Raw genomic sequence first — 20,513 nt, forward strand, 5'->3', positions numbered from 1 at the left:
CAGGCTGGGGAACCTCCTCCCCCTCAAAAAAAAAGTATTTTTTTATTCTAACAGTTTGTGTAACCTTTATTATTATTTTACATAACTGAACATCTATCACAGTGTGACTTCATCCTGGATTTGGCAAATCTTAAAAGTCAGAAACTCTTCCCCCAATCCCTCTGCCCAAAACTCCACTGCAGCAGCACCTCGGTAGGCGCGGCTTTTCACCGGCTCCTCTGGGGCAGATCTGCAGGGGGCAGAGCAGCAATCGAGTCCATGACAGCTGGTGTCTGGTCCTCGGAAGCTGGGTGGCTGCTGCCCAAAGAGGCCTGTCTGCAGAGGGTGGAGTTCTGGGGGCAGGAAGGTCTTCTGGGCAGGGGCACAGCTTGGCCCTTTCTTGCTACCTGCCTCCAGCTCAGGCTCCCAGCCTCCCCTGGGGCTCCACTCTGTGGTCCTCAGAGACCTGTTACACAGGGATTGGGCCCACCTCGTCACTTGCAGGGACTGCCCCCTGGAGTACTGGGGACTGGGGCCCCCATGGGCACCTCCTTGGCCCTATCTATTCTATCTGTTGAATCTTCTGCAAAAAGCGGGCAGAGAGGGGAAAAGCAGGCTGGCCAGCTGTGCCCTACTGTGTCCCCACATGTCCCTTCATCTCTGTGCCCAGAGATAGGGCCGGGCTAATTGCCACTGCCTCAGGTTGGCCCCTTTCCCACCACCAGCCCCAGCAACAGGTTCCTACCATGCTGATTAACGGTTCAACACCAGGCACCTGCCTACCCACAGCCCCTTCCCCTCCCATAAAATCTAGTCCCATGGAGCCAGACAGTGGTGCCCACAGCAGGGAACAGAGGGGCATGAAGGTGCTTTCAAAAGGATCCTGTCCTGGCCAGGGGCGGGAGGCTCGGGAAGGGGCAGACACTGTCCTCCCAGGCCCAGGCCCAGCCCTGGAGCTGACCCTACCCTCTGTCTGTGAGCCTTGGACTCAGCCGTTGACAATTTCCTCCTCAGCCCTCCCCTTGGAAGGTGTTACACCCCTTCTCCAGGTGGGGACACTAAGGTTCAGAGAGGTCGCCCTGCAGCCTACAGGGGTCACCTCTCACATTCTATTCTCCAGCATATGACATCCCTGGACAAAAGAGGAGTGTGGCCCTGGAGCCTGCATGTGGCAGCCACAGCCACTCAGGGCTGGGTGTATGCTGAGGACGGAGTGGACACCACTGAAAATCACTCCTGGCTGGGTGCGGTGGCTCACGCCTGTAATCCCAGGGCTTTGGGAGCCTGAGGCAGGCAGATCACCTGAGGTCAGGAGTTTCAAACCAGCCTGGCCAATGGGGCGAAACCCCATCTCTGCTAAAAATACAAAAATTAGCCAGGTGCGGTGGTGGGCACCTGTAATCCCAGCTACTTGGGAGGCTGAGGAAGGAGAATCGCTTGAATCCGGGGGCGGAGGTTGCAGTAAGCTGAGATTGCACCTTTGCATTCCAGCCTGGGCGACAGAGGGAGACTGCATCTAAAAAAAAAAAAAAAAAAAAAAAAGAGAAAAGAAAAGAAAAATAAATTACTCCTTAGGGACTGAGACCAAGAAACAATATCAGAGGCTGAACCCCTTGGCAATGAGCATCTGTCCCAGGACTTGGGAGGGAGGGAGCATGGACAGGGTGGCTGCCTGCTGGTGCGTGTCCTGCTGCTCCCCAACTCAACATGCTCACCTCATTTCACACCAACACACCCCATCCTCAGAGGAGGAGCCCAAGGCTCTGAGAGGAAGTAACTGGCCCAAGGGCACATGCCTTGATGACACAGTCAATTCCTAGGCTCTGACTGCCCACCTCCAAGTTCCAGGCCACCCTAAGCAGGTGGAAGAGGGAGAGGGCCCCAAGCAGGCCGCAGCTGTGACTTTGCATAGAGAAGGCAGCCTGCCAGAGTTCATTCAGGAAAGCAAGTCGCTCAGCAAGCTAGCATGAGTCCCAGCCCCGCTGTGCTGCCTGAGGTTGGAGGAGCGTCAGACGTGCTTCCTATCTGTCTGCAGCAGCCCGGCTGGCCCAAAGAGACTCTGGGGACCCATGCTCTGAGTCATGGCTTCCCAGGCCTTAGTCAGAACTAAGTCAGAAGGGTGGCAGTCCCTTCCAAGGGGTGGGGAGCAGGGCCTGTTGACTTGCTTCTGACCCACACACTGAGCCTAGGAACATCATCCTGGGCATGCCATACTTGTCGTGCAGTCTGAGTCAAGCTGCCAGGGCAGGGTATCCAGCTCCCAGCCTCCCTGGGAGTGCCGAAAGCCGAATCCACTGCAGAGCAAGGGTGATTGTCAGGGTCCCACCTTCTCTATCTGTTGGCACTCCAGTGGCGATCTAGGTGAGAGTCCCATGCACACGGTCATCCCACAACACACTCCACAGGCCAGGTAAGGACACACAGCCCCCTTCCCTCTCTCCCAGGTACCATCATAGCTGCTAGCGTGTGACCAAAGGCACGGTCCCTGGCCCCCACTGAAGCATTACCACTGGCCAGTGGGCTCACACACCTTGGTCTGTTGCTCCTAGAGGTCACCTGTGCTATTCAGCCAAGGAGACCACAGTGCCTGCTGGCCCAGCTGAGCTCCACCTAGTGAGCTCACCTGCCTGTCCTGCCATGGACTCTCCCTCTTCTGCTTTTCCCAGCAGGAAGGGCCTAGCCTCACCTATGCAACCTGCAGCCCCTCCACCAACCAGTCGAGGCTCCCCTCTTAGACTTATAAGTCTATGGCCAGTGGCATCTGGCTGCCTGCCCTCCCTGCCTTCCCCAGTGTCCCCTCAGAGGACCCTGGGCTTTCAGACCACACAGAGGGGCCTCTGGCGCTCACTCCAGTCATCCATCCCTTATAGCTTCGCCATTTTGGTCCAAGCAGCACCCCTTCTCTAACAAGCCTGGTGGCTGTTGGGTGGGGCTCCCCAAGCAAGAGGTGGCCCAGAGCCGTGGGTTGGAAGACAGGGTGACCAGAGAAGGGAGAAACCCAAGAGGGCTGAGCATTGGTCTGAACTATGGGTGCACTGCCTGGGTGCCTTGGGAGAGGCCAGCGTGTGTGGGGTGGAGATGGCTGCCACAGCCCCCAGGCACCGCCTAAGAAGCTTCAGCTTCTCCCTCTATCTTCCTCCCCTTTCCCTTCCAGTCCTTGTGTTCCAGGAACCTTGCCACACCCGCAACCTGCGCCCTTCCCTCTCCAGCCCTCCCACAGCTGCTGCAGCATACCACTGCTTTGCGCTTGCCTCACCAGCTCTGGCTTTTCTTTAATCCGTTTTCTCTCTGCTTTCTTTCCAACTGCCCGCTGAACGGGTCAGGCAAGTCCATCCCGTCCTAAAAGCCCCAGGCCCCACTTTGACCTCTAAACAGATCCTGTCTTCTCAGAGGCCTCCCTTTCCAAGCCTGCCTGTGCGGGTGTCCTGTGACTTGACAGTGGATCCCCACTCCCAAAGCCTTCATCTGTGACTTAGTCTGTTGTAGTGGTGAGCTGACACTTCCAGCTGTGACTGTTGCTGAAAACTTGTGCCCCCTCTGTGGTATGCCCCTGCCCTGTTCTGTAAATAGCTATAAATAGTAATATACATATATACACACACACACACACGTGGCCGATCACCTTCCTTCTAGCACTAGGAATCAGTCCCCGTGCTGTCCTTTTGAAGTCTTGTGGCCAAAGAAGAGAAAGCTATCCCCCGACATCGCCCCTCCAAAGTGCGCCACCTCCAGTGAGCCTCCCTGTCATGCCCAGCCTGTGGACAGCCAACCCCCGCCATCCCTCCCACCCTCCACCAAGCATGGGGGTGCTGTGCAGGCAGCCGTGTGGCCTGACAGTCTCTACCAGTCCTGCTGTCCGTCAGCTGAGAATCAAACCTGTTTCTGGATGACAGGGAATGTGGCCTGTGCTGGCTGTTGTTCTCTGTGCAGCTCAGGGGAGGGAAAAGGCCAAGCCATTTCTAGAATGCTGTTGGGAGCAGTGAAAAGGCCACAGCCTTTCCAAGGGACACTTCCTGGAAAGCCCCTGGAGCTTAGCTGACTCTTATCCTGTGAAGCTGACTCTGGCCATTAGCAGGCATGGCCATGAACTCAGCCTGGAGGAGCCTGCGGGGTAGCCAGCACTCTGCAGGGACAGACACAACAGGCTACCAGGTGCAGACAGGAGAGGGAGGCAAGGGGACAGAAAGGAAGATGCCTGGGGTGGATGGAAGTCAGTGGCCTTGGGTGCTGGAATCTGTCTTCCCGGCTACCACTAGATCAGGCTTCTGAGCCTGTTGGCTGTCAGGGCTGGACTGTGCCCCATAGGCACCATGGCAGTCCCCGTGAAATCCACCAGGTGTCACCAGGCAGCATACAGGTAACAGGCCTGGAAGGTCCCCAACAGCCCAGCTGGACATGCTCAGACACTCTGGGGCTCCTCGTTCAGTGGGACAAACTGCAGGACCCAGTGAGGGAAATGGGAACACACCAGGCCGAGCAGTATGGCCAAATCCATTTATTCCAAAATGAAAAACAAAAAAAACAGGAGTCGCATCACCCACAACCCCATCCCTGCCTCCTTCCTCTGTACTATGCTAGCAATAAATAAGTTTCCCAGCCACAAATGCTTAGAACCTTCTCCTCATATGCCAGCTCCAACCTCCATGATACAGGGGGTGGCCCTACCCCAGGAATATACAAAATGTTACACAGATACTGTATGTACACTGGGGAAGGGGGGCCACCCCAGCAGCCTGTGCCCTTGCCTGGTCCACAGTTAGCCCCATTGTCCTGCCTCAGCTGCCTCTGTGAATAAGATGGGAGCCCCCCCTGAGGGAAAATTTCCTTTGGTGAGAGTAGAGAGGCCATCAGACCACCTCCAAACAAACCAGCTCCACCAGCCTCTGGCTCCTAAATAACAAACATCACCATCCAGAAATGTAAGGACTCAGCCCTGGTCAGCGTGGGAAAGGGTCTGTTTGTCTCCCTCCATTAGACAGGGGTCTTGTCTTGCTACCCTAATGTTAAAGGGGTTACTGGGAAGGGCTGGTTGGTACATGGTGGGGGTGAAGACTCCAGACCCACTTCTCCAGGCTTATGCTGATAGGGGCCTGCTTTTATTTATTTTTATTTTTATCCCATGATGTTTTTTGAAATTCCATAACTAGTTTTTCATAACTTTTTAAAAAAAAATTTCATACAACTTTTTTCTACTTTTTTTTTGCCACAACTTCTCCACAGCATTTTTTATCTCATAACTTTTTACCGCACAGTTTTTTTAATTCCCATAACTTCTTTTCAGTTTGTGTTCTTTTAATAAATACACTTGCATAGATACAATTTTGTAAAAATAAAAACCGATGATCTCATGCCAAGTGTGCTCAGCATTTGCACAGTCTCAATACCTTTAATGCTATAGTTTTCAAGACACACAAAATTTTAAGGCAAAAACAACACTTTGCAACAATTTCATAATTTATTACATTACAGTATATCATGATAGCAGTCAATAATGCCACTTTAGACAAAAGTCTTTCAGTATTTCCATTATACATTCTGTTAATAAGAATTCATAAATTGGTAAAAGTCATTCTAAGAAAACTTGGCAAATAAAGCTTTGGACTTTATTTCTCTACTTTTCCTTCCCCCAGTTTCTTTGTTTTAAACTACAGTATTCATATTTTAAAATGTTTTAACTTATTTCAAAACATTAACATAGCAGTTACATTTTTGAATAGTTATATTATTTTAAAGTAACTCTGTAAGATAAAGTTTTGGAGAAACTATTATGGATAGGGCTGATTTATATTTTCACATTTTCTAAAAATCAGCTTTGGTTTTAGAACTGATTTTATTCATTTCCAGAAAATCTATCAGGTTTAGCCAGATACTTTAAAAATAATTATCATATATTGCAATCTTTTAACAGGTATTTTGATTCTTTATTTCCTACAGAAATTAAAATTTATTCAGTTGAACTCACATTTTAAAATTATGTATTTCTGATGAACTCTAACCTTCTAATGTTGCCTTCTAAGCAAACTGAAAGCTGCCTTATACTGAATGAAGAAGAGAACAAATACTTGGCTGAATGAGGTATTGCAAAAGACTGCATGCACTTTGAAGAAAGACTTAAGTTATTGTGATATGATTTCCATTCTTTTTAGCTTTGTCTTAAACATATGACAAAATACCTACACAAAGAGTAGTATTTCAGTTAATATAGTACATTTATTTTCCAGGCTGATATTCAGCTTAAATATGCCAGTATGTGATTTAATCCATAGGTCCCTGATGAACACATTATTGTCAGATTGGTTACAGATGCTAAATGCAATCTGAAGGTCATTCCTAGTCATTTATATGTGTCAGGGTAAAAGTGAAGTGACTGGAACTATAAAAATTCCTTCAAAATAATTTATCAATGTATTAGGTAAACCCAGTTTCAGAATGATAAAGAAAAACTGTTAGACCAAATAATGTGGCTAATTAACAGTGGTACGATTTCTAGCCCGAGGGTTTTAAATGGACCTAAAGTAACTGTCTTTCAAGTGAACTCAAATAATGCAAAAGCGGCAAGTTCACAAAATAGAAGGTAAGAACAGGACCTCAAGTCTATTTTAAACCCTCGGGCAAGAAATTGTACCACTGTTAATTAACCACATTATTTGGTTTAACAGTTTTTCTTTATCATTCTGAAACTGGACTTATCTAATAAACTGATAAATTCATACAATTTGGAAGAGTCAGTTGAAGTCACAAGCACCCAGTATTTGCACTCTTTCAATGAATGCAGGCAAATCTGTTATTCCAACAGTAAAATTGTATTATTGCTCTCCTATTAATGTCATATTTATAAAAGTATCATGAGGATGCCAAATGCTAAAAATGGAGATGGTCTAGTAACTAGAAATGCCCACCCCAGGGAGTGCGCATACATTCTAATAATGTATCCCTACATTCTAATAATGTGACGTATTTTGGAACAGAGACATTAGAACTTCATGAAGTTTTAGCTGTTCTTTCCCAAGCATCATAAAGTTATTATTTAGGCAATGTATGACTGAAATAATTCATTCATCATGTACAGGCACATGAACATAAGTATGACACAAAATATGCCTCTAACTGAAACTGAGAGGTATAAGAACATATTTCACTCTTCATAAAGAACTTTGTGAGGAAATATAACTCTGTAATTGTATAGACACTTTTCCTCAAAATACTCTGACATTCACAAACAGTAGATTGCACTGCAGTTTGTACACATTTTAAGTTGCATAAACATCTCCTTGATTTTCAAATGTAGTAGAATACTGTCTACTAAAACTTCTTTTTGTTTCAACTAAGTACTCTCACATATATTGGTTTATAATAATGGTTGTTATTTTTTAAGTGTTTTCCATTCAAGGAAAAGAAGTAAATTCCTATGTGAGAGTAACCTATGTGGTTGAAGAAAAAGTATTAGCCAGAGAGGTCTAGATGGTAAAATCAATATTCTAGTCTCAAAAAAGCTCCATGAACATAGAGGAATGCCAGGTGTCACACAGCTTTCCTTCACTAGAATTAATTCTTGACTAAAGCCTGTATGCCTGTTCCAGGGACATTAAAACTCTGAAAGGATTTCTTATGATCTTTACTAATTACATAAAGAAGAATGCCAACCAGTGCCCTTTTGTGTGATGGGACCTGTAGTCATGTGATTGAAATAGGTAACATGGACTCTGATTTTAAAATGTATTGTGTATATTTGCGCTAAGCTAGAAAAGGTTTTCCCTATCCACAGTCAATGATGGGAGCCTTTCCTTCCTCAGAAATAATCCCTTTTTAGGTCATTGAGAAAGAGTACAAAGGCCACAGCTCATGATGCAATATCTTCATGAGCCCAGAGCACATACAAATCCTAAGGGAACTACCATAGTACCGCGCTCATTCTTGGCACCAGAACGAAGGAAACACACTGTATCCTGCAGGCACCTGCCAAAGCAGGCCACTTTCCTCTTCTGTGAGATTTAAAAAGCTCCCCCAAATGTTATTACACCCATCCCCAATACACAGAAAATAGAGGAAAGGTTGTTTCCAGTTCTCAGCCTTTAAACAACTGTAAACGTCACTACTCACAGTGGCATATTACAAAGTAATAAACAGTGTGCACTTGAGGGCAAACCATATATTGAGCTAATGAAGAGCTCGCTGTGATTAGGATTCGAGCAAACATAATATCAGAACATAAGCAAATTTTATCTGAATTCTGTAATGAACATACATGCTGCAAAAACATTTTAAAAACCATGGCAGCCTATTCCAAACCAGCAAGAATAATTTTGCGCAAATAGTGGGTCTTTGTGTGCTTGAACTCCTACCAGGTAAAGGCAAACTCGATATGCGAGCTAACGACTTACAATTATCAAATTAAAAAACAAAAATGCTAAAGGATGCGAGAGTGAACATCAGGGAAAGATCCACTCTCCCTAATTTTCTACAAATAAATTTAAACTGTAAATTAGAAACACAAATGAACATGAGTGGCTCTAACATTCAGATGAAGTAAATGAATTGTGTACGAGATTAACGCCATAACTTTTTGTTGTTGTTGTTTTTCAATTTCTTGACCAGCTCTTAGATGATGATGATGTTTATCTCCCTGTTCTCGGATGCCCGGTAAAAGAATGGCATGCAGGGTTTGGTGGCCAAGCCTGGGTGCTCCTGGGTGTCCTGCATTACAGGAAGCAGGTGCACGATCTGCTCGGCAGTGGGGTTGTCATGGGGAGAACCCTTCCTGGCCTCTCCTGGTGTGGGCTCCACGCTGTTGTCCAGGCTCACCTCAGAAAAATCTTCAGAGAGAGGGAGGCAGGGATCTCAGTGCAGGGCCAGCCTCCCCTGCTCCTGCCTGCCCACCCCACCTGAGGGCTCTACTCACCACCCTGCTTGCCAGCAGCCCCAAGTTCCTCGGGGGCTGGAGCCCCTGGAGCGGGCTCATCAGCAGGGTTCTGGGGAGTGGCGAAGAATTTGCCATGCCCCTCGTGGTCGCCCACAAGCGGCAACACCAGCTTCGGCAGTTCCAGCATATTCACCTGAATGGAGGGGTGCTCAGCTGCCACACTGGAGCTGGAGGTGGCACCAGCACCACCCACGCCCAACCCCACCCCCGTAGAGGTGTTGCACTCCCTACTTTCATCTCCTCCTCGTTCAGGGCCAGCCTAATGACATCCTCCATATCCTGGTGCCACGTGTTTGGCACTGCCCCTTGGCTCTCATATACTGTGACGTACTCTCCTGCAAGAGGACAGGGGTCAGAGGCTGGGGCCCTCCAGTGGCCCTGCAGCTCCCCTTGCCATGCCCTGGTCTCCAGCTCACTCATGCTGTCTGTTGCTTCAGAGAGCTGGATGAATCCAAGCTCTAGTTTTTCCACCTGCTCCTTCCCGTCCGCCTTCTCCTTCGGGAGGTCCATAAAGCCGCTCTGGAGCCAAAATAATGGGGTCACATCTCGAGAGTGACCTGTCCTGTCCCGCCCCCACATTTTTTGGCCCATGCCAGGACTCACTCACCTTCACCTTCTCCATGGCCTCCCTCAGGGCCCAGTAGCTCTCCCCACACACAAACTCACCCCCAGTCCTTGGGGCTGGGGCCTCTGCCTCTGGCTCCTTCCAAGCCGAGGCCACCAGGTAAACCATGTGTGGGCAGCACAGCCTTTGCACCTTCCGCTGCCCACATGGCCGTGCCTGCTCCTCCTGGGCACTGGCTCCAGTGGAGTTGAAGAATGCCACTTGAAGGCAAGAGGTGAGTATTCTTACAGGGGCATACACACAACAAATGGGGCAGGGAGGTGAAGTGCAGCCCCTTCCCTTGGGGCCTCAGAGAGTGTGCCTGTTGGTCACAGGTGAAATGGTGTCTGACCACTGACTCCCAGAAAGGGTGAGGGTCCCAGAGAAATCAGAAGGCAGGGAAACCAAGAGCATAAGGGAGTCTGGGAGGGACCACAGAGGAAGGTGGCAAAGGGGAGGCAGGGAAAGTCAGGCTCACCATGGCCTCCCGGTTCTCCAGGTCCTGTGGGATACTTGGCATGGGCCAAGGCACCTCCTCCTCCTCACTGTCCAGATGTCCTCCTCCATCTCCTGTGGTGAGGTGGCCAGAGGGATCCTCAGACAACCCAACAAGGGAAGTACTGTGGGCCCACGTCTGTCCCCACCCTCACTGTGTAACCCTGAGCCAGCCTCTCCCCAGAGGGGAATAAGCTGCTGTTCTTAATTTTCCCTTTTAAGAACCAAGATCTTGCTATATTGCCCAGGCACAGTCCCACTACCGGTTGGTGCAGGAGTTCTGACCTGCTCCCTTTCTGATCTGGGCCAGTTCACTCGTCCTTAGGCAACCTAGTGGCCCCCTGCTCCCAGAAGGTTACCATATTGATGACGAACTTAGTGCAAACACCTGATTGGCATAACGACCAGCTATTCTAAAGGTCTCTTCCAACTCCTCAATCCTATGCTGCTAACAGTCCCTTCCTCCTGGGGCTTTCTCCTCTTCCTCTGAGTGGTCTCCTGTACCTTCTCCAGGGAGAGCCATGACGCTCAGCTGGGTCTCTAGCTGTTGGTTCTGCTGGCTGGCAGCTTCTAGGCACTCCTAAGGGGACAGAAAACAGACTGAGAAGGCACGGAGGTTGCCAGGTCATCCCCCTCAGGGCTCCGTCCTCTGCAACTCCCTCCCCTGGGTCTCCTGCAACTTTTGGTAGGCCATCTCAGCCCCCGCTTTGCCCCGAGCTTCCTACTGCTGCAGCCGGTCCATGAGCTGGATCTGCAGCAGTAACTGCCTGTGCAGCACCTCCTTCTCAGAGGTCAGCTGCCGATAGCTGGCCAGGTACTGCTGCAGGTACTAGTCTCACTTCTGCTGCAGACTCTGAGACTCTTGGCTCTTCAGCTCCACCTGCAGGAAGACCCTGGGCATGAGGGCACGTGGTGGCTGGCTTCCAGATTCTGGCCCCATTAATAGGGTAGCAAGGGAACTGTGGGGCTCTGTCACCTGCCCAGGCCCCTGGCCCCTTGCTCCAGGCCTAAGAGACTGCCTCCCTTGCCAAGAACCCCATGCCTCTTCCCCCAGCCTCAAATCTCATCTCCTTCTTCCCACCGTTTAAACTGTAGGCCACAGACTGGTGGAAAAGCAAAGGGAGCCAACCACCATCTGCTAAGTGTGCTACATGCCTAATGTTTCCATGTATTCTCTCATTTAATCCTCAGCACCTCCGTAAGGAAAATGCTAACTTCCTTTTGAAGTTAAAGAAACAGAGACTTAGAGATGAAAAGTAGTTGAATGGTGACCAGTGGAATGGAGGCTGGAATCCAGTTTGAATCCAAGGAGGCTTTTTTGTTTTGTTTTGAGACAGAGTGCCATGCGTGGCCCAGGCTGGAGTGCAGTGGTGCAATGCCAGCTCACTGCAACCTCCACCTCCCGGGCTCAAGAGATTCTCATGCCTCAGCCTCCCAAGTAGCTGGGATTACAGGCATGTGCCATCATGCCTGGCTAATTTTTTGTTGTTGTTGTAATTTTAGTAGAGATGAGGTTTTGCCCTGTTGGCCAGGCTGGTCTCAAACTCCTGACCTCCCAAAGTTCTGGGATTACACGCATGAGCCACCTTGCCTGGCATAAGGAGCCTCTCATACCACTGTCTCTTCCTCTGTGATTGGGGGAATCCATGCCTCTAGCTGGGATGATGATGTCCAGAGCTGGGAGGAACCCAGGGCTACCTACCTCTAAAAGTCAGAGGGCAGGAAGCAAGAAACAGTCATAGGGCTGCCCTGGAGGGTGCTGGGGTCACCTACCCCCCAGTTGGAGCTGCCTTTGGCCTGGCACCTCCCCTCCCCAGAGGCTGGTGCCCACCTCCCAGCCCTTCTTGGATGGGGCAGAGGTTACCGTCTCCTTCACCTCACCCAGCTTCTCCTGCAGTTCCTTTACTTGCTGCTCCAACTGCAGTGCGCTCTTGTTCTCATTGTTCTGGACAGAGAGAAGCAATCATTGGCCACCCACTACAGGTGGAGACCCCAGAACTTGGTGTCTGCCTCTCATGTCACCGGGAAGGGTGGAGGCAGGTTAGAAAAATCATCCCCTCTCCCCAACAGCCATCAGAGCAGGGCCTGATGAGCTCTGGCTCACAGGTGCCTTTAGAAGTACCATGTCATGTAAGGGCTACACTGCCCCATTTTACAGGTGGGGAAACAAAGGCCTGGAGGGTTAGGGATGAGGGCAGGCTCCACAGGTAGGGCAACACACCAGATCCTCGAAGCTGCAATGTGGCTCGGCCAGCTGCTTGTCGAGCGTGTGGTTCTGGGAGAGCGCGAGCCTCTCCTCCTGCTTTCGTAGCCTCTCCTCCTGATCCCACAGCCTCTCCTCCTGCTTTCACAGCCTCTCCTCCTCCTTTTGCAGCCTCTCCTCCTCCTTTCGTAGCCTCTCCTCCTGCTTTCGCAGCCTCTCACCCTGCTCCCGCAGCCTCTCACCCTGCTCCCGCAGCCTCTCACCCTGCTCCCGCAGCCTCTCCTGCTGCTTCTGAAGCCTCTCCTTTTGCACACAGTCTCTCCTGCTCCTGCAGCCTCTGCTCCTCCTGCTCCCGCACCCTCTCCTGCTCCCGCACCCTCTCCTGCTCCCGCACCCTCTCCTGCTCCCGCACCCTCTCCTGCTCCCGCACCCTCTCCTGCTCCCGCACCCTCTCCTGCTCCCGCACCCTCTCCTGCTCCCGCACCCTCCTCTCCTCCTGCTCTCAGAGCCTCTCCTCCTGATCCCGAAAGCTCTCCTTTTGTTCCTTGCTCAGGAGACTCAAGGCCTGATTGTTTTCCACCTGGGATTGCAGCTTTCCCTCCAAACGTTCCACCTCCTTCCTCAGGTGCCTGGCCTCATCTTGTAGCTGCTTCACCTCAGAAGTCCCTGCTGGGGGTGCTGGGGACAGGGGCTCAGCTGAGAAAGGAAACAGACAATAAGGGCCTCTGTATTCCCCAACCACCGCCCCCCTACCCAAAAAGAAAAAATAAAACCCTCCTCTTGATGCACAGCTCCTCTCAGGCTTCCCAAACTTGGCCTCACTGCTAATGATTCCTTGCACCTGATAGTAGCCAATTTCCAAGCCACTTTCAGATAGAGAGCACTGTGGGTGGCTGACAATGGGCACTCCTCCCTCTTTGCTGATGGGGACCCTGAGGCTCATGGAGATGACAAAACTTGCAGTCTCCTGGCACAGACCTCTCTCCCTCTGCCTCAAAGCCCTTCCATCCACCCACCTCCCTGGGGCATTCTAAGCCACCCCCACAGTCCTCTGATGCTGGTCCTGCTCCCACGTCACACCAGCCCCATTTTACCCATCTGGGGTTTGAGTTCGGACAAGCTCCTCTCCAGCTCCTGTATCCGATGTATGTCACGCTTCTCCTCCTTCAATGTGCAAGCCTGCCCAAAGCACAGAGGGGAAGGGCCCTGGAGAGAGGGGCTGGTGGCTGGACAAGCTACCATCTCCCTCTCTGCCCCCACCTCCACAAAGCCCAGACCCATGACCACGTCTGGCTGTACTAGTCCCATTTTACAGATGCCCAGAAAGATCCAGTGACCTATCTAAGGTGGGGGCTGAAGGGTCAGGTCTCACCTCCACCGACATTTTCCACATCCTCTCCTGCCACCGGGCCCTCTCTCCTGTTATATGTTGAGCATATTCATCTCTCTCTAGCTGGACTTGTTTAAGTGACTCTGTCACCTGCAAGGATGGGCACAGAAGTTAGGAAGGGCTGTCACTGGTCCTTACCTGCTCCTGGCCAGTGGGGATCATTATCCTTCCACATCCCTCCTCTGCAAAGCCTCACCTGCGTCAGCAGTGCCCGCTCCTTTGTGGACTGCTGTAACTGCTGCTGGAGGACTGCTTCACTGCGGCTCGAGGACTGTAAAGATCAAGGCATTTCCAAGTCCATGGCCTGGTTTTTAAAAGAACTCAGTAAAGTTGGAAGGGACAGAGAAAGATCGAATTTACAGCTGGCTAACAGAGGCCCAGAGAGATCAGATAATATTGCCATTGTTGTTACTGTTGTTACTACCACTGTTAGAAACTTTACGGAGTTCACCAGGTACCATGCTAACAATCCCATTTAAACCTCACTACCACCATATGAGACAGTTACTAGGAAAACATCTATTGTGTAGATGAAAAGCATGGAGTATTCGAAGTTAAGTTCTTGCCTAAGATCACTTAGACAGAGCTGGGATTTGAACACCCAGGTCTGTCCGATTCTCTAAGCCCATTTTTCTTGCTGGGGGTGGGGGCACAGATAGGAAAGGGGAAATTAATCTTTTGTTTGCTTTTTGAAAGGATGATACATTCACATAGTCCAAAACTCAGAAGGTACAGAAGGGAAGTGTCGTCCCAGGCGCCTTGTTACTCTCTCCTGAGTTTTTTATAAACACTTACAGACATGTTTTATGTACATTATCATAGTATGTACACACACACACACATACACGAACACTTTCCTCTCTCTATAGAAATGGTAACATACTAAAGGTACTCTTCCGTACCTTCACAGTACAAGTATCCAATACCCCACCTAAGACTTGGCCAAGGCCACAGCCAGGTAAGGGCAGGGCAGGCACTTGGTCTCTGAGCTCTGTGTCCAGTGCTCACTGCCCACAGTGCCCCCAACACACCCACAGCAGCTGACTCAGCCCCAGGCTGCCTCTAACAACCAAACACAAAAGCAGCTTGAAATGATCCTGCTGCCTTCTGGGCAGGACACTGCATCCTGCAGAAGGGAGCTTTAGGCTCACTCCTCCATCTGGCAAGCCAGGCTGCCAGGGGACGGGACAGCTGGTTGAACTCATCCTGTCCTCTTCCTGCTGCTGTGTAGACACAGCAGAGAGAGCCCACTCCAATTCTTGAGTACGCTGCAAGGAGTATTGCAGGCGGCTGGCCAGATCCTTGGACTCTTCTGTAATGACAGAAGTTGAGATGGGGCCCAAAGGACTCCTCCTAAAGACCTGTCAAAGTGCCAGGTTGAAGGATGACCGGGTGCCCAGATTCCTACCTTCAAAGTGTCTGGCGGCACGTTTAGTATGGTAAAGGGTGGTCTTCAAGTCTGCCTTTTCCAACATGAGGATGTTGATTGTCTGGAATTGAACATTTGGGAGAAAAGTCAAGAAAGTGCTGAAAGAGAAGGAAAGAAACATTCTCCGAAGGACAGGAGAAAACTCCCCACCCTCCACTCACCTCTAACTGCTCCATTTGCGCTTTGTGTATTTCATTGTTTGCTTTCTTCTCCTATAGGAAGAGGAAGACAGAGCTCTTACCATGGGAAGCAGAGACGGCACAGCAAGAGACATGCCCCCAGAATGCCATCAATGCCCCAGGACAGGTCCACTCATGGGACTAAGTTATCAGGGACCCTATGGGGATGGGATGGAATCTGAGGGGTGAGCCTTCTTCCCCAGGCTGGGAGTGGGTGAGATGAGACTGGAGCCTCTACATCTGAGTGCCCCTCAAACCCAGCAGCCATGTTGTGAGCAAACAAAGAAATCATGTTACTTCTTCCAGCTGATGTTCCACTTGTTTCTTCTGTTGTTTCTGTGGGGAGAGTCAAATTCAGGTGACTGAGGGTGGCCCCCTCAACTCTATTCCCCAGACCAGGAAGCGGTAGGCAGGGGCCAGGAATGGATTTTAAAGGCAACGTTCTCGGACCCAATGGCAACAGGAACTGGTCAACTCTCCTCAAGCTCTCAAGGACAGATGATTTGGGTCTCTGTTGGTTTTTGCCCACAGCTGCAGAACTCAAAGTCTAAATCTGGATTCTCTCGAAGGGACAGTAACATAAATCTCCAGAGACGGAGTCTGAGAAAAGCCCACCCTTCTGCCAGCTTGTTATTTAGAAAGGTGCGTTCATTCAACAAACACTTACTGAGCACATACGAGCCAGGTACGGTTCTCCATGGCAAATATAGGATGGAAAAGGACAGACAGGAGCCCTTGGCCATGAGGTTTCCATTCTAGGGGCCTTTAAATCTCAGACTCTCAGAGCTAACAGAGGCCTTTGATGCTCTACCTCCTCCAGAAACATGAGCCCAAGGAGGAGAGGTGACTTGTCCAGACTCAAAGAGCAAATTCAGGACTGAGTCAGGGCAGAAATACGGGGCCCCTGACAACCAGTCAGGCTAGTGCTTCCCTGAGAGGTGACAACCCTAGGGTGTGTGTGGCAAGGACTGGAGCAGAGGTGTCTGGAGAACAGAGAGTCGGCAAAGAGGGCAGCGACAGAAGAGCCATGCTACATGCTCCTTGCTCTGGAGTCCCTCCAGGTGAGGCCTGGGTGCTCCAGCTTCCCACTTGCCCTTGGTACCAGGGGCCCCCAGCCCCTTTCTTCAGGGCCCCATGGGTAAACTAAAGACTAGGATTGGCAGCATGGAATCAGGGGACCCCACTGGACTCTTACCAATGATTCTATATTTTCACTAAGGTGATTGATTGTCGCAGAGTTTGAGTCCAGGGCTACTGCTAGTTCTTGGTACCGGCTCTGAGGCGCATATAGAGAGGATGAGTTGGAGGAGGACTGCAGGGAGAGGTGGAGAGAACAATCATTAGGGCTGGGGTGTGTGGGGGTTGTCTCAGCTGGTAGAGGGGCACCCAGCCTCTGCTGTGAGAGGAGGTTGGAGGGCTGGCCTGCAGGGTCACCGCACCTCGGCCCAGGGCCTCTTACCTCCAGATCCTTCAGGGTAACAGATGATGCAGGAGTAATAATGACAAATTCAAAAGAAAAACAGAAACTGACATGGGAAACAGTTATGGATATCAAGAAAGTAAAAAACAGCAAGGGGCCAAGCACGGTGGCTCACAAATGTAATCCCAGCACTTTGGGAAGCTGAGGCGGGTGGATCGTTTGAGGTCAGGAGTTCAAGACCAGCCTGGCCAACATGGTGAAGCTCCGCCTCTATTAAAAATACAAAGATTAGCCAGGTGTGGTGGTAGTTGCCTGTAATCCCAGCTACTCAGAAGGCTAAGGCAAGAGAATCATTGAACCCGGGAGGCAGAGGTTGTAGTGAGCTGAGATCACACCACTGTACTCCAGTCTGGGTAACAGAGTGAGACACTGTCTCAAAAAAAAAAAAAAAAAAAAAAAAACAAAGAAAAACAGCCCCAAATCCCACATACCTGCTCTGTACGTTATTCCCATAAACAGGCTGAAGGTTAATGGCAGCAACATAAAATAAGCCAGAGGTAAAGTGTCCCCCAAACCAGAGAAGCCTCAGGGGCATGCACAGCTGGAGACAGCAAGCCAGAGAGGGGTCCTGGCACTGCCTCATCTTCCACTTGTCCAATAGGGGAGCGCTACCCCCATTGGAATGGTTAAGGTTGGACACTAGCACATTCAGAATGTCCTGAATCTACAGGAGGTGACAAGGGAAAAACAAGGGCAAGTGGAGAAAGACAGAAGTGGCTTAGAGAGAAACAAGAAAGTCAGGGTAGGAGGAAGATGTGGGTTCCTCTGCTGAAGAGCAGAGGAGATTAAAACCATGGCCTGTGCCATTTTTCCAAATGGCCACCTGCTGCCTTGCAAGGGGCAGGAACAAATAGATGGAAAAGTCCCCTGAGCGATGCAGTCACAGAGTGGAGTCACCTGATCAATGCAGCTCTTAACACGTTCACTGGACCCCCTCCCTCAGGCCCAGGACATGGGCGATGAATCTGGTAGAGCTCCAGACCTCCACATCCATTAAAAAAAAACAGACTTCTGAGTAAGGGTTCACTTGAACTAAGGGGGCTGTAGCTAAAAAACAAGTTTGAAAGACACTGATCTCCAATATCATCTTACAGAGGAGGAAACTGAGGCCCACAGGAAGAAGTGATTTTTCTGTCGTCACCAAGCAAGTTGGTGGCAAGTTAGATCTTCTATTATTTCTAGTGCCTCGGGCTGTCCTCACCACACACTGGGCCCCCTTCTGTGACCCTAAAGGGACAGCCTGATGGCAAGTGGCTGTACTCATTGGCCCAGCTTCCCCTTGAGACTGGGGATGAGGAAAATCAAACAGCAATGACCATTTCCTGAGTATACTGGCTGTTTACAGCAGGCCATGTACTAAGGATTAACATAAAAACAATAATAAGGAATCTCATTTAAACTTCACAAATGGAAGTCAAACACTACTACCCCTATTTTACAGATGTGAAAAGACAGGCTCAAAGAGCTCAAGCAATTTGCCATAAGTCAGATGCCTAGCAGACGGAGAGGCAGGATTCAAACCCACAATTCTCTACCAGTACCCAGCAATCTCAACAATTATCCTTTACTGCCCCTTGGGACTCCTGTCCCCAGGAGCCTGGTCAGCCAAGACTCACATCCTCAGGTGAGTGGCAACCACCAGAAGTGGTTGTCTCAGGGCTACTTCCAGTTTTTTCTTCTTTGTCTTCGCTCCTGCCGGAACACCAGGGCTTTTACTCTGCTGATACTCTTTCAGCTGTGGGAAAGAAGAGCAGTAATACTCATGAGAACCACCAGCCCCTACAGGCACATCCTCCTTTACAGTTTTTGCAAAATACTCTTATACACCATCTGATTTAATGCCACCTACAACTGTATAAGGTGTTGTCACAATCACTTAGTGACTGAGAGGAATGGATATTATGGCTTCAAAAAAGGGGAGGGGACAATAATGGAACTTAAACTCATTTGTCTTCTGACTCCAAGCTCTGGGGTTTTGCCATGAATCAGCATCTGCCAGGGACCAAAACCAGAGGCAGAGGTAGAAAAGTAAACATTAAGTAGGCAGGAACCGCACTCTGTGTGGTTTAGAGTCATACATCCTCACACGTCTGGTAGTTAAAGAAGTGCACCAGTACCTCTCAAACTTTTATATCAATGTGTCCTCATGGCAGAAGGCAGCTTCTTTGTTAAACCCAGGAATTTATCAGAAAGAGGATAATCCAAGTCTCATTTCAGAGAGAAGTCTGGTATACTCTCTTAGACACCTATGTGACTGTCATCTCTAAGTACATTAATGATTTTTCTCTCTTAAGAGAATTGAGGGAAACGGATGCTTCAGAAAGATCTCCCACATTTATCCTGTGGCACTCAAAGTACCCCAAGTTGAGATGATATGAGGAAGATTCAAGCTGTCAAGTTCAGTTTCCCAAGATCTGTTCTACAGAAGATGAGCAAATCTCACTTCAGAGACCACTGACTGAAGGGCAGTTTGGTCCCAGAACTGTGGAGAACTCAGAAAAAAATGTTAAAGTCTCTCTGGAAAGTAGAAGCCTGGGAGAAAACCAAACCAAACCCGTTCTCCCATTGCCGCCCTGAGATACTGTCAACATTTTGAGTTCATGGGGGAAGTGTAGGCTTTTCCCACTGTCAATGTCTACGTTAAGGGAGTAAGGCAGCCTGAAACCTACTGCTCCTAGGTCCCATAATCCCCATTCTCCTTCCAGCTGGAAATCTGTGCTGCGACCAGAGGAACCAGAAATGGGGTGAGAACACTTAGGGACTGGGGCATAAGATCAAAGGCCAGTCTTGCAGCAGTAATGACAGTTCCTAGGGGGACTGTGACATCACTAGATTCCACTCCTCCCAGGGGAGGGGACCACATCAGTGCGATGCCCGAGTTGCTACTCCAGGATGGGGGAGGAAAACACAGGGTTGGGACCCAGGTCCTTGGAGACACCAGCCCAAGAAGCCCAGGGAGGTCAAGCTTGGGGCAGCAGGAGGGGAGGGCAGAGTCTGCAGTAGGGAGCCCCAGAAGTCACCAGCCCAAAGTCACCCAGGGACGACTGGTGAAGAGTGGGGCCTTGGGCTGGGGGATCCAGGTCTTGGGAGACACAAGCCCAAAGAGCCCAGGGAGGTCGGGCTTGGGGCGGCAGGAGGTTAGGGCTGAGCATGGAGCGGGAAGCCCCAGGAGTCACCCACCCAAAGACATGCTGGGGTGATTGGCAAGGGCAGGGACTGGGCTGCTTGCTGAAGGTGTGGGGCTGACTGACAACACTTTGGTTGGGGGAGCCCAGAGGCGCAGGGGTTGGGGGGCACAGTCTGGTGTGCCTCAGGAGTGGTATAGACTCTGGCAACGGTCTTGTTGTCGGAGGGGATCTGTGGTTGGGTTGGGGGCCATGACCTGGTGCGCTTTACCTTTTTCTTGGCTGCAGCCAATTTGTCCTGTCGTGTTTTTTCTGACATCGCAGGGTGGGGAGGGAGGCGGGGTTGGGGCCACATCAGCAAAATCCCAGTGAGCACTGCTGAATGCCTCCAGTTACCTACCTGGCAGCTATGCGACTGAGCCAGAGAGGTATAACCAGGGCCCCAGGAGAATGCAGAATAGGGGCGTGGCCTTAATGTTCCAAGCCCATTGGTCAGTGAGAAAGATGAGAGGGAAAGGAGGCATGGTCAAGCAGCAGTGTGTCCAGAGGGACCTGTGGCATCACAATGCTAAAGTTGCCCATGCAACCACTGTCCCCACCCACTCGGAGAGAGGGGCAGGGCCACCCACTCTGGGAGAGGGGACGGGCTGGCTTTTGCTTTAAAAACTTTAAAACTGTAAAAAATAAACTTTAAAAAATATATGTGGGT

At 50.2% G+C, this 20,513-nt stretch overlaps 1 long non-coding RNA gene and 1 pseudogene across 2 annotated transcripts; both read right to left on the reverse strand.

Annotated features, from left to right (window-relative positions):
* Window positions 1-37: 37 nt before the first annotated feature.
* On the reverse strand, window positions 38-3,977 carry LOC144330040 (uncharacterized). Its single transcript, XR_013395875.1, has 2 exons — window positions 3,856-3,977; window positions 38-1,495 (listed from the first exon to the last, which is right to left on the reverse strand). It is a non-coding gene; the product is annotated as an uncharacterized LOC144330040 (long non-coding RNA).
* A 1,438-nt stretch (window positions 3,978-5,415) lies between these two features.
* Window positions 5,416-20,174, reverse strand: LOC714119 (golgin subfamily A member 6C-like; annotated as a pseudogene). Its single transcript, XR_013395877.1, has 19 exons — window positions 20,076-20,174; window positions 18,296-18,414; window positions 16,395-16,475; window positions 15,497-15,535; window positions 15,182-15,232; window positions 15,000-15,081; window positions 14,778-14,903; window positions 13,788-13,849; window positions 13,574-13,681; window positions 13,296-13,380; window positions 12,650-12,897; window positions 12,220-12,480; window positions 11,875-11,943; window positions 10,503-10,578; window positions 9,982-10,073; window positions 9,316-9,418; window positions 9,131-9,234; window positions 8,879-9,032; window positions 5,416-8,792 (listed from the first exon to the last, which is right to left on the reverse strand). The product of XR_013395877.1 is annotated as a golgin subfamily A member 6C-like (transcript).
* Window positions 20,175-20,513: the final 339 nt, after the last annotated feature.

The sequence above is a fragment of the Macaca mulatta genome, chromosome 7, assembly GCF_049350105.2.
Source record: "Macaca mulatta isolate MMU2019108-1 chromosome 7, T2T-MMU8v2.0, whole genome shotgun sequence".
NCBI classification, from domain to species: domain Eukaryota; kingdom Metazoa; phylum Chordata; class Mammalia; order Primates; family Cercopithecidae; genus Macaca; species Macaca mulatta.